We start from the raw sequence: 14,163 nt of genomic DNA, 5'->3' as shown, positions 1-14,163 counted from the left end.
AGGATTCGAACCCGCGACCGTAGCGGTGGCGCGGTTCCAGACTGTAGCGCCTAGAACCGCTCGGCCACACCGGCAGGCGCGTTGGGTGAAGCGTAATGTGTTACGAACGCTCATGCTTGTGAAAGTGGGGACTATGAAGACGAAATGTGGAAAATGATTTACTTGGGTTGAACGAGGTGATAAAGAATCGTATCGACATTTCAGTATTGGTAGCATAATTAGCTCTTATAATGAGATTCCAATATACATTTCAGTTATTAACGTACAGAGGGGTTATAACTGACCATTCGCTACTCGAGATGGCCCCCAAGAAAAATGAGAGATCGTAGGATAATGAACCTTTGTGGAAGCGTTTGTGACGACATGAGGAAGAGAAATAACGAAGAGACCACTGAAAGAAACACGTTTTAATTTCCATAGCAAAGGGTACCATTGATTAATCGCGTATCATGTTTACGTTACAGGTTGAAAACGTTGTTCAGCGTGACGACCATCTGCATCGAAGACAGCGTCGAACCGCATTAGAGGTTGCAATGCTGCTGCCCAAAGCGTCTCAGGCTTTCGTGACACAGCTCGTGTGCTGCTCGAGAATCGCACATTGCGACCAGTATTTTAAGCCACGCTGACAGAAACTTCTTCACCAATTTGTGACACTGAATGAAGTCTCATGCAAAATTTGGTACCTCACGACGGCTCCACAGATGAAGACCAAAAAACCCAGTTGGTCACGTAGGCTGACAGGGGAGGCTCATCCTTAGGGAGAATTCTCGAAAGTAATACTCTGGCAGAGGCGAAGGCCAGTGCCGCTTTGTCAGCTACACTTGCTTTGAAGCACTGCCCCCTGACACCGTTCGCCAGAATCACAATAGAGATATGACCTCTCGTAGTGTAAGACTGAAGATAGAGTCTGTTTTTAATAACCTGAATGTGGGAAGAGCAGAAATTGCCATTTTTTGCGAGGCCCTGAAGAATGGTATCATAAATAGAACATACACTCCTGGAAATGGAAAAAAGAACACATTGACACCGGTGTGTCAGACCCACCATACTTGCTCCGGACACTGCGAGAGGGCTGTACAAGCAGTGATCACACGCACGGCACAGCGGACACACCAGGAATCACGGTGTTGGCCGTCGAATGGCGCTAGCTGCGCAGCATTTGTGCACCGCCGCCGTCAGTGTCAGCCAGTTTGCCGTGGCATACGGAGCTCCATCGCAGTCTTTAACACTGGTAGCATGCCGCGACAGCGTGGACGTGAACCGTATGTGCAGTTGACGGACTTTGAGCGAGGGCGTATAGTGGGCATGAGGGAGGCCGGGTGGACGTACCGCCGAATTGCTCAACACGTGGGGCGTGAGGTCTCCACAGTACATCGATGTTGTCGCCAGTGGTCGGCGGAAGGTGCACGTGCCCGTCGACCAGGGACCGGACCGCAGCGACGCACGGATGCACGCCAAGACCGTAGGATCCTACGCAGTGCCGTAGGGGACCGCACCGCCACTTCCCAGCAAATTAGGGACACTGTTGCTCCTGGGGTATCGGAGAGGACCATTCGCAACCGTCTCCATGAAGCTGGGCTACGGTCCCGCACACCGTTAGGCCGTCTTCCGCTCACGCCCCAACATCGTGCAGCCCGCCTCCAGTGGTGTCGCGACAGGCGTGAATGGAGGGACGAATGGAGACGTGTCGTCTTCAGCGATGAGAGTCGCTTCTGCCTTGGTGCCAATGATGGTCGTATGCGTGTTTGGCGCCGTGCAGGTGAGCGCCACAATCAGGACTGCATACGACCGAGGCACACAGGGCCAACACCCGGCATCATGGCGTGGGGAGCGATCTCCTACACTGGCCGTACACCACTGGTGATCGTCGAGGGGACACTGAATAGTGCACGGTACATCCAAACCGTCATCGAACCCATCGATCTACCATTCCTAGACCGGCAAGGGAACTTGCTGTTCCAACAGGACAATGCACGTCCGCATGTATCCCGTGCCACCCAACGTGCTCTAGAAGGTGTAAGTCAACTACCCTGGCCAGCAATATCTCCGGATCTGTCCCCCATTGAGCATGTTTGGGACTGGACGAAGCGCCGTCTCACGCGGTCTGCACGTCCAGCACGAACGCTGGTCCAACTGAGGCGCCAGGTGGAAATGGCATGGCAAGCCGTTCCACAGGACTACATCCAGCATCTCTACGATCGTCTCCATGGGAGAATAGCAGCCTGCATTGCTGCGAAAGGTGGATACACACTGTACTAGTGCCGACATTGTGCATGCTCTGTTGCCTGTGTCTATGTGCCTGTGGTTCTGTCAGTGTGATCATGTGATGTATCTGACCCCAGGAATGTGTCAATAAAGTTTCCCCTTCCTGGGACAATGAATTCACGGTGTTCTTATTTCAATTTCCAGGAGTGTAGAAAGCAGAGCTTCCTCGAAATACACCACTCCCAACAGATCATCGGAGAAGCCATGAGTTAGTCCACCTTTCATAATGTCGGACACTGCCGGCGAACACAGGTACTACAAAAATGTTAAACACAATAGAAGAACAGCCAGGACTGGCGAATATATAAAACTTAAAAGTTAGAGAAACTAGACTGTAATGCCAATGACACACCTCACTGGTTACAGATAGAGACGGAAAGAGAGCAGGACGCAGGTTTGCAGTGCCTTGTGTTAGTGCACGGCTCATCAACTGCATAATGCAAGAGTCAGGGAAAGCGATCAGTTCCTTTAAAGCATCTTCTTACCGGTCTGCGCTCTGTATTTCCACAGTTTAGCCAATCGCAATGACTAAACGAACGAAAACGCGGAAATAACAGTCTTCCTTTTAGGAAGTAGTTAGTAAAAATGACTGGGTAGGGCTCTTCAACGTCAGACGTATCTACATCACATCTACCAAGCAGCCTGGCACATCTCCGAGCGGGTGCGTAGGATAACTTAGAAATTTGTTCTGGTCTATTCGAACTTAGTCGCAGATGCAACCAGTAATTGATGTTGCAGCCGCTTCAGCCTTTACGTGTAGATTAAGATGTTGAGGTGTACCCGCGACAGCGAGATGAGCCGCAGGGACAGTCAAATCCTTTCTACTGAGTTTCAGTAAGCTTCGTTCTGTAGACTTACTTGCAGATTTTATTATCAATGTATCTTCAAATCCAGCCACAGATACAAACTCATAGCCTTCTCTAGCGCACCACTCCTTTTAGTAATAATGTTTCGCCAATCAAGATACGACTTCGCTATTACAATTGTTTTGCACTGATACGCGTTCATTAGAATGAGAACAAAGAGCGTTTAGGATTTGTCAATCTTTGTCACATATTTTATCGTGCACTTTCAACGTAATAATGGAATTAATTGTGATTATTGTTTAATTTCATAGCTAGTGACTTCCTAATTAGTTTATTATTGAGGACAACAGCTGATTACGTCAGATTTAACAAGTCCACTTTACGTGCCCCTATGCGAAACACAACCCGTGTATCCTGGCAATACCACACACCCCAACCACTACAGCACAGTTCTGGCCGTGTTACACAGACAGTTAACCTGGAAGATGTCACCACCGTTAGGGATGACACCAAGTCTTAAGGAATGCTAGTGGCCCCAGTGATCTTCGCGTGGTCCACAACTATTATGGAGCCGTCGATTACTACCACAGGTCCTATGCTAACCCACATGAATGTTCCCTGTATCATTATACTGCACCAGCAGGACTGCGTCATGCTACAGGACATGTTTGGAGAAAACTTACGTCTGGATGACGGCATATCCAGAGACGCCCATTGATTAATAGTAACAACAAACGTGATTTGCTAACCAGGCAACACGTTTCCTTTGATCCGCAGTTCAGACTCGATGATACTGTGTTATTGCCATCGTAATTCGCGATGTCGCTGTCTCAACGTGGAAGCACTTAGGAATCGTCTGTTGTGGAGCACGCATTTCAACAAATGCTCTGAATGAAGTGCTCCGTATGTGCCCGTACCATCTTTGTACTCTTTCGACAGATCTGCCGCAGACGGTCGCCTCTTCTACTTTACAGAGGAGGCAAGCCTACGACTTTCACATTCTTCTATGCGGGGTGGACGTACCAGACATTGTTCCTCCTCATGGTTTCTCTGTGTCTCAACCACTTTCCCTAGAATGTTATTAAAGCAGCACGCAAATGGCCGAAGGGCCTCGCCATTTTCAAGATGATTGATCATAAGCCCTGGTCCACAACAGTATGTCCACTGTCGAAGTCTCATATGTCAGTAAATTCCACATTTGCAACCAGTATTGCCTCTGGAATGACTCCCCGTTTCTCTATGCTCGGCATATATACTTCCACCTACGTGTCATGAGTCTACAACACCAGTAGGCCACATTTTAATCTCACAGTGGTGTACACTCATCTGTGTAACACTTCAAATACCTGTTACGAAATGAATCAACAACTGCGAATACGTATTGACGGCAGCTGTACATACTACTAACGATTCATGCAAATATTTGCCGTGCTGGGACACGAACCCGGATTTATGGCTTATTGCAAGCGGTTGTCTTAATCTTTTCGATTGTTTGTGCACGCTTTGCGGAACAGACAAAGCCCCCTATGTTCACACTTCGTGATTTCCACAGAGGGAAGAATTTTTTTTATTGTCGTCAGTTTAGCCCGCATGCATGTGTGAAGTACATTGTAAAGTAATATACAGACACAGTACAGAACAAAGAATTTGTGTAAATCATCGATGTACATCTCTCAACGGGATAAAACGTCGATAGCAAAAAAAAAAAAAAAAAGGTTTCTCTCTGTTGGGAATCAAGTGCGAGTGCAGGTGACATGGTCAATATATGACATTTGGAAGATTTGTCAGTATTGGAGGTGTGCATGGACAGCTGAAAGGGATTAAGGCGACTGCTCTCTGTTAACGAGAATTTTGTCTAACTGTTACAGCCAAACAAAGGAAACTGACATCTGTTTACAGTTTTGTTCATCAAGCGGCCTGAATTTTGAAGAATTTACTGTTGGTTACCAATGAAGAAAGTCATTGCTCCAGTTGTACAAACATCAGGCATCCTGTTCGCAGCAGAGATGGTGAGGCTGTCCACTCTGACAGGTGCAAGATCGTTGCTACATCTCCATCAACAGCTCTATCTGTATCTATGTCTACATTCTGCAGGCCACAATACGCAGGGTATTTAGTGTACCTCTGTAGTTTCATTCCTTTTCACTCCAATCGTGCGTACTACGAGAGTTAAATGGCTGATGATAAGACTCTGTATGAGGTCGAATATTTATAAACCTATCTTCTTGGACATTTTGTGAGATATATGTGTAAGAAGAAATCATAGGTTGTTCGTGTGGTTTCGTCCGGAGATCATGACGCCACACGAATGTCGGCAGTACAGGACGGTACCACAGACGTTAGTGAGGTCCACCTGCAATCTGAAATGAAGAATGGGAGAGTCTGAAGAAGAGATGCCCTCTCTCTCAGCACAGCAGTGCTATCACATGGCGTTCAGAATAGAGCCATGCATGGAAGCGCTCACCTGCAGTTAGTATCCTCGGCTGAAGCAGTCGACGTTATCAAGTAGGACTAAGTGTTATTCAAGTCTCAGACGGAAAAGTATTTTTGTAAATGTCAAACGATGTGCTTCATGAGTAAAAGCTGTAACTGCATGCATTAAGTGATGCTTCAGTAGTAAATGACACTCGTAAAATATCAAGCATTCCTATAGCAAAGGACCGTGTCAATCTGAAAAAATCTGTTATCATTCATGTAAAAAAGTGAACTAATCCTTCATATAGTGTAGTACCGATGAGTCATTTTCCGTAGCAATCTAAGAATGCACAGTTATGATTTGACTTCTGTAGTTTCGTCTGGTCATAATGGCTCGACTCTTCTAAGCAAGTACACTCTCGGAATTTTACAGTAGATCATGCAGTGACTCTGAGCGTCTCTCTTAGCATTTTACGCTTGAATTGGATGAGCGTCACCGTGACCGTTTCACGCTTCCTAAACGAATCCGCCACGAAAATCGCTGCTCTCTTTAAGATTGTTTACTCGATCATGTGTCCTGACTGTGGAGCAGTACTCAACTGTAGGTTGGGAAGATGGTTTTGTAAACTACCGCCTTCATGAGTGGACAACTATTTCTGAAAATTCTTCCAGTGGATCTCAGAAGGGCATCCGCATTTTATACGATTAGTTTTGTGTGAGTGTTAGACTTCATGTAGCTCCATAGGCATGTTCCGAGATATTCAATTGCTATGGCTGTTCCAATAATCGTTCACCAATCGTTTAACTGAACAATAAGGAGCCTTCACTCCCGTTTATGCGCAGTACGCTACATTTGTTTATGTACAGCGTCAGTTGTCAATACTTGCATCAGGTGTAGATCATCTGCAGGTTATCTGCCATTTTGCTACATATACTTTCTTCTTCATTTTTCAGTTTCTTTCGTTACGGCCTCTGTAGGAGCACTAACAGTTTTTCTAGCGTACGTATGTATATTTCATATAACCTCACATAAACTGATCAGTTCATACAAAAACAAAGAATGAGGAATTTGTTAGCTACAAAATGAAACAACAACTGCATTCAATTCAGTTTATTATTTTAAAGTGGACATTAAAATTCTGACAAACATTGTCAATACGACACTCTTACTTTGGCACATCAGGGTAAAGGATCTTCGGTCTGATTCTGATAATTGTCTCTCACTGTTAGGCAGTGATATTTGCTAATTCGTGCTGTGATTGCTTTAATGTGAAGATAGAAAGGTACACTGAAGAGCCAAAGAAACTGGTACACCTGCCTAATATCGTGTAGGGTCACCGCACAGATGCGCGGCAACATGACGTGGCATGGACTTGACTACGTACGTTTGAAGTAGTGCTGGAGGGAATTGACACCATGAATCCTACAGTGCTGTCCATAAATCGTAAGGATACGACAGGGTGGAGATCCCTCCTGAACAGCACGTTGCGAGGCATCCCAGATTCAATAATGTTCATGTCTGGGGAGTTTAAATTCAGTGTTCCTGGAACCACTCTGTAGCAAATTCTGGACGTGTGGGGTGTCGCATTATCCTGCTGGAGTTTTCTAAGTCCGCCGGAATGCACAATGGACATAAATGGATGCACGAGGTCATACAGGATGCTTACGCACTTGTCGCCCGTCAGAGTAGTATCTAGGCGTATCAGGGGAACCATATCACTCCAACTGCACACGCCCCACATCATTACAGAACCTCCACTAGCTTGAACAGTCCCCTGGTGACATGCAGGGTCCATGGAGTTATAAGGTTACCTACATACCCGTACACGTCCATCCGCTTGATACAATTTGAAACGAGACTCGTTCGACAAGGCCACTTTTTTTCACTCATCAACAGTCCAATGTCTGTGTTGACGGGCCCAGGCGAGGCGTAAAGCTTTATGTCGTCCAGTCATGCATACTTCGGCTCCGAAAGCATATAACGATGATGTTTCGTTGAATGGTTCGCACGCACACACTTGTTGATGGCCCAGCACTGAAATTTGCAGCGATTTGCGGAAGGGTTGCGCTTCTGTCACGTTTAACGATTCTCTTCAGCCCTGTTCTTGCAGGACCATTTTGCAGCCGCAGCGATGTCGGAGAATTCGGTGTTTTACCGGATTCCTGAAATTCACGGTACACTCTTGAAATAGTCGTACGGGAAAATCCCCACTTCATCGCTACCTCGGAGGTGCTGTGTCATATCGCTCGTGCGCCGACCAAAGTAGCACGTTCAAAATCTCTTAAATCTTGATAATCGGCCATTGTAGCAGCAGTACCCATCAAACAACTGCACCAGACACTTGTTGTCTACTATTAATAGGCTTTGCCGACAGCAATGCTGTATTCTGACTGTTTATATATCTCCGTATTTGAATGCGCATACCTGTACGTGCTTCATTGGCGTTTCAGTGTAGATAGTACTAGAGAAAAGTATGCGTCTATATCTGTGGCCGAAGTTGAAAACATATAGATCAGAAAAATCTGCAACCAACTCTTCAGAGCGCATCTTGAAAATACTGAAAATTAGTGGCAACCATCTCTTCGATCTTGCTGTGGCTGCTGGATCTCAGCATGTGTATCTGCAGCTGGAGGCTGAAAAGGCTGCAAAATCAGCCATTAATTTTGAACCAACAAAGTGCGTGTGTGGCTAAAAGAAACTCAGCCCAAAGTATTTGTATGATACCAACTCATCTGCTTGGAGAGGCGCTCATCTGCTCGGATGATGAGGCGCAGAGAAAAAGTCTCTCCAAGGTGTCGTCTGCACGTGAAGAAGTTTTTGTTCCATCTCCTTCAGAAGAGGAAGACTCGGGACTTCGCAGCTTCGTTCTTTACGTTATTTAAGTTAGCTGAGATAAGGATATTCCGTTTGCCGACCAGTAAAAAAATTGCTTACGGGAAGCTGGTTAGCCCGCAAAACGTTCCCTAATATTTGGTGCTGAGAAACAGCGTCGTGCTGTCCTTCTTCTATGACCAATGCGGTGCGTCTTCGTCAGCACAGCTGTGTTTCTCTTTCCAACTGCTGATTTATTTACGTTAGCCAGTCCTGACGGCTCTTACATTGTTAAACATTCACGTTTTGCAGGGCCTGAGCCCTGGCAGCGTCTAACGCTTACGAAGGTGGCTCGACTGTGGGGTTCCACCCCATGTTTACATTTTATATCCTACCAGCACCGTATTTCGAATAAAGCCCTGTTTCTAAGCAAAAGAGACCAAAAAGCTTATGTCCACGAATCAGTAGGCCTACTGTTTTAGAACGCATCGCTCGTGTGAAACTCAACCTGCCGTTTTCTCACTTTATATGTTGCGAACTACGAACAAAGGGCAACAGGCAAACTCTGATTTTCTAGGTTTCCAGACTGCATCTGATACGGCGCCCCACTGCAGACTGCTAACAAAGGTACGAGCACACGGCACAGGTTACTAGACACGTGATTTCGTCGAAGACTTCTTAAGAAATAGAATCCATTATCTTGTCCTCGACGGCGAGTATTCATCAGAGCCAAGGACGTCGTCAGGTGTGCCCCAGGGAAGGGTGACATAACCGGTGTTATTTTCTATAACTATAAATGATCTGACGATCAGCGTGGACAACAACTTGCGGTTGTTTGTAGATTATGGTGTGGCGTACGGGACGGCGTCCGACTGCAGGATGATACAAAAAGACTTACCCGAAATTTCTTGTTGGTGTGACGAATGGAAGATGGCTTTAAAGGCAGAAAAATATAAATTACAAGGGAACCTCCCCATCGCACCCCCTCAGATTTAGTTATAAGTTGGCACAGTGGGTAGGCCTTGAAAAACTGAACACAAATCAATCGAGAAAACAGGAAGAAGTTGTATGGAACTACGAAAAAAATTAGTAAAATATACAAACTGAGCAGTCCATGCCAAGGTAAGCATCATCAAAGTAGATGTTAGCTTCTGAGCGCCGTGGTCCCGTGGTTAGCGTGAGTAACTGCGGAACGAAAGGTCCTTGGTTCAAGTCTTCCCTCCGTTGAAACTTTTACTTTCTTTATTTTCGCAAAGTTATGATCTGTCCGTTTGTTCATTGATGTCTCTGTTCACTGTAATAAGTTTAGTGTCTGCGTTTTGCGACCGCACCGCAAAACCGTGCGATTAGTAGACGAAAGGACGTGCCTCTCCAATGGGAACCGAAAACATTTGATCGCAAGGTCATACGTCAACCGATTCATCCACAGGAAAACACGTCTGATATATTCTATACGACACTGGTGACGGCATGTGCGTCACATGACAGGAATATGTTGTCGACCCTCCTAACTTGTACACTTAGCGAATGGGTAAAAAGATTCTTCTACCTTGTCCGATTTAGGTTTTCTTGTGGATGTGATAATCACTCCAAAAAAAGTGATGTAAACATAAGAGTTTGTCACATAAACTGAAAACAAAAAAATTAAACTTTTCTCTGGAGGGAAGACTTGAACCTAGGACCTCTCGTTCCGTAGCTGCTCTCGCTAACCACGGGACCACGGCACTCCCTGACACGCGTTCTCTCTTCGCACGGACTACTCTGTTTGTATATTTTACTAATTTTTTTCATAGTTCCGTACAACTTCTTCCTGATTTCTCGATTGATCTGTGTTCAGTTTTTCAAGGCCTATCCACTGTGTCAACTTATAACTAAATCTGAGGGGTGTGCGATGGGGAGGTTCCCTTGTTAGTACCGATGAGCAGGGAAAACAAAGGCGTCCTGTTAGTAAACAGCATTAGTATTGTCCTTCTTGACAGAGTCACCTTGTTTAAATATCTGGGCGTATAGCTGCACAGTGATATGAAATTGAACGAGTGTGCGAGAATTGTGTGCGAATGGTCGACTTCGTTTTATAGGGAGAATTTTGCGAAAGTTTGTCTCATCTCTAAAGGAGATCGCATAGCTGATGCTAATGCGACCTATTCTTGAATGCGGCTGGAGTAACTGGGTCCGCAACAGGTCGGATTAAAGGAGGACATGGAAGTAAATCAGATGCGAGTTGCTAAATTTGTTACCGGTAGGTTCAAACAACACTCAAGTGTTACGGAGATGCTTCAGGAACTCAAACGGGAATCTCTGGAGAGAAGGCCACGTTCTATCCGTCGAACTCTATAGAGAAAATTTAGAGAACCGGCATCTGAAGTTTACTGCAGAAAGATTCTACTGCCGCCAACATACATTTCGTGAAAGGCCTGCGGAAGATACGAGAAATAACGGTTCATACAGAGATATACGGACAATCGTTTTTTCCTCGCCTTATCTGCGAGTGGAACAGGGAAAGAATCGACTATTGGCGGCGCAGGGTGCACTCCGCCACGTATTGTACTGTGGCTTGCGCTCTCTGTATGTAGATGAAGATGAATTCTGTTCTGACTTCAGTGACCAGCACCCTGTGGTGTCTCCTCATAGGGAAGCTGGTAAGCCAATAGGCACGAACCTTTGCGGCTGGCCCGCATGACTTCCGGGAACTCATATGCGTAAGTGACCTTATCCTGCCGGCCCGCTTGCACCTCAACACAGTACGCTTCCCAACCGGCGTTCCGCTTCAATCAACCATACAGTTCCGTGTGCAAAGCAAACTACGTTCATTAGCAGATGGCAATTACTGGTATTGACATATGCCTCATTAGTAAGTGGGGATTAGTTATTCGGATATTATTGGCCTCTTTAACTCTGGTTTAACATTATTTACGGGTTGGGTTTGGGATAAACGGTGGCGTAAGATCTTCAAGTGTTGCGTTTTCTTCTTTTCTTCGCAAAACTCCTTCAGTATCCCCCTTCTACTCCCCAAAAGTATTTCAAAGATTTTTCAGAATCCTATTCTCTTGTCTGCTTCGCAGGTCCGACTCTATTATTTTCCTGCGTCCTTGTCTGCCGTTGATCTCTCATATCCTGATCGATGTGGGCTTTCTTCACCAACTTTCGTTCCCTTCTATCTTGGTCCCAATTCCTTCCAGTCTTACCTGAAAGTCACAGACCTCTTAATTCCTATCTTTCCTCTCGTCCTACCAGTTATTTCTCCGAAACATTTGCCTAACTATTCACAGTCACTCAGACTAGATATTCTGCCTGTCTTGCCTTTTCAAATCTAATTTATCCTAATAGAGTCTCCATTTTCCGATAGGTTTCTTCTTTAGTTCTTCATGGCCACTTTCTGGCAGCCTCTTTTATAGCTCAGTATTTTACTCGCTGTTTTTCTCTCTTACCAACCTAATTTGTTTTGTACCTTTTCTTCTTAGTGATATCGTCTCAACCGCAAACAGAACCGTATTCCTACTTCATGTGTGTGTTCTTGCATTTATTGTACACATCTCTGGTGACACACGAGGCTGTTCCTGTCATCTTCGCACTCCCAATATTTCTTCATTGCTTTTCTTTCTATCTGTTACCTTTTATTCCATATATTTTAATTTATCCATCTTTTCAAGTGCACCTTTTGGTGTTTTATTATCGCTACTGGTATTCAGTGTCCTAAGCTTGTTTTAGCAAATCCTCAGTCGTATCCTTCTGGCTTGGAACATAATGTGTGAGAGTGTGTGCGTTTAAACACCTCCAAATCGATGTAGATGAAGTTGCGACAAGTAATTTAATGTAAAACATATGAGACGGCGAGAGCCGAAAAATGCCCCAAAAGTGGATGACAAATGTTGAGCATGGGACATCACCAGATTACGTACCTCACCACACGTGAAGCTGTTGAAGCTATCGATCAGTTCCACCACGTCATCTCTAAAAAAGTCGAGTATTCACGTCGGTGTGACTCCCAGCCTAAAGTGCGACACTTTGTTAGGTTTCGAATCTTACGTCTGCCATGCTCTATTTTTTTCATTGTGTGAGGCAGTTTAGTGTTTACATTGGGCTATTGTTCATTAATTCATTCACTAGTCTCACAGTTTCCGCTGATTCCCTGCAAAGTACAACACAACAAAAATCAACCATATAGCTTCACAAGTAAACGAGTACAAGTTCTCGAATTGCATCGCTTCAAGTAAATGATGTATGTTTTCTTCGCTAAACAACGTCTGAAAAAGAGAGAGGGAGAGAGAGAGAGAGAGAGAGAGAGAGAGAGAGAGAGAGAGAGACAAAAGGAAATAAACACAAAATAAGAACAGGTTTTAGTTGCTTACAGCGAGGAAAAAATTTTGTAACTTGTACGTTTACAACATATTACATTCATAAAAGGCGTTCTAAGACATTTGCACCGTTTGCTTGAATGCAAGTACTGTATCACCCAATCATCCCTTCATGCTCACTCTCGAAAATACGCTCCGTACTTTGGTGGTTACGTCACACATTCAATATTTGTCATCCAAGTTTGGCGTCATTCCCGGGGCCCCATGTGACGTGTATTAAATTATTTGTTTCAGTGTCATTCTCGTCACCTCGGGGTTTTTTAAACGTTTATAAGAATTTATATATTTCTTTATCCGGTGCCTTCACTTCCTGCACTCTATGAACATCTTATGTGCGAAATTTTAACTTCTGCATCGATTCCTGAGCACTTCTCTACGACAACCGTGATTGGGGAGACAGTCTTCTCAAAGTTTTGAGGTTGAACGCAGCATCACGTGCCTTTACCTCATTCCATTTAACATTCGTCAAAATGGCCACTATCCTGACATTTTTCATGTGTGCATTTGTTCTCTATCCCGAAAACGGGCGATTAAGTCAATTCTTGTTGACGCGGCGGTATCCGGATATTTTCCACGAAATGCATTTACGGCACGTGCATACGATCAATTGGAACAACACTCCTGGACAAAGGAAAGTAGTTGCACTTGGGAAAACGACATGTTTACCAACCAACTAATGGCCCTATGTGTGCAACTTTTCAGCCATACGATTATGCACAATTATATATCAAAAAAGTTTTGCATCACCCCAGTTCCCAGAACTCCTGAAAACAGACGTTGACTGTGGATATTGTATCACGGATACAGTCGCTTTGACTGTCCAGAGATGTCACTAAACCCGCCCAAAGATGTAAACAACCATGCATGAGCAGCACCTCTTAAACGGAAGCGGTCCGACAGCCGATGACTTCCAGTCATCCCACCAGGAAGGAGGTACACGGCTCGAGTCTGAGTTCAACCATGCCTAGACGGTCAATACCGCGGTTCGGTCGCGTCCGCATTGTTACTTTGTGCCAGGAAGAGCTCTCAACAAGGGAATGTCCAGGCGACTCGGGGTGAACCGAAGAGATGTTGTTCGGACATGGAGGAGAAACAGAGAGACAGGAACTGTCGATGACACGCCTCACTCAGCCCGCCAAGGGCTACTACTGTAGTGGATGACCGCTAACTACAGATTATGGCTCGGAGGAAACCTGACAGCAACAACAACGTGTTGAATACTGCTTTTTGTGCAGCCACAGGACATCGCGTTGCGACGCAAACTCTGCACAGTAGGCTGTCTGATGTACATGGCGAGGTCCATCTTTGCAACCACGACACCATGCAGCGCAATACAAATGGGTCCAACAAGATGACGAATGAACCGCTCAGGGTTGGCGCCACGTTCTCTTCACTGATGACTGTCGCATATACCTTCAACCAGACAATCGTCGGATACGTGTCTGAAGGTAACCCGGTCAGGCTGAACGCCTTGAACACGCTGTACAGGAAGTGCAGTGAGGTGAAGGTT

This window comes from Schistocerca americana, chromosome 7, assembly GCF_021461395.2.
Source record: "Schistocerca americana isolate TAMUIC-IGC-003095 chromosome 7, iqSchAmer2.1, whole genome shotgun sequence".
In the NCBI taxonomy this organism is placed as follows: Eukaryota; Metazoa; Arthropoda; class Insecta; order Orthoptera; family Acrididae; genus Schistocerca; species Schistocerca americana.
This window is presented reverse-complemented; position numbering follows the sequence as displayed.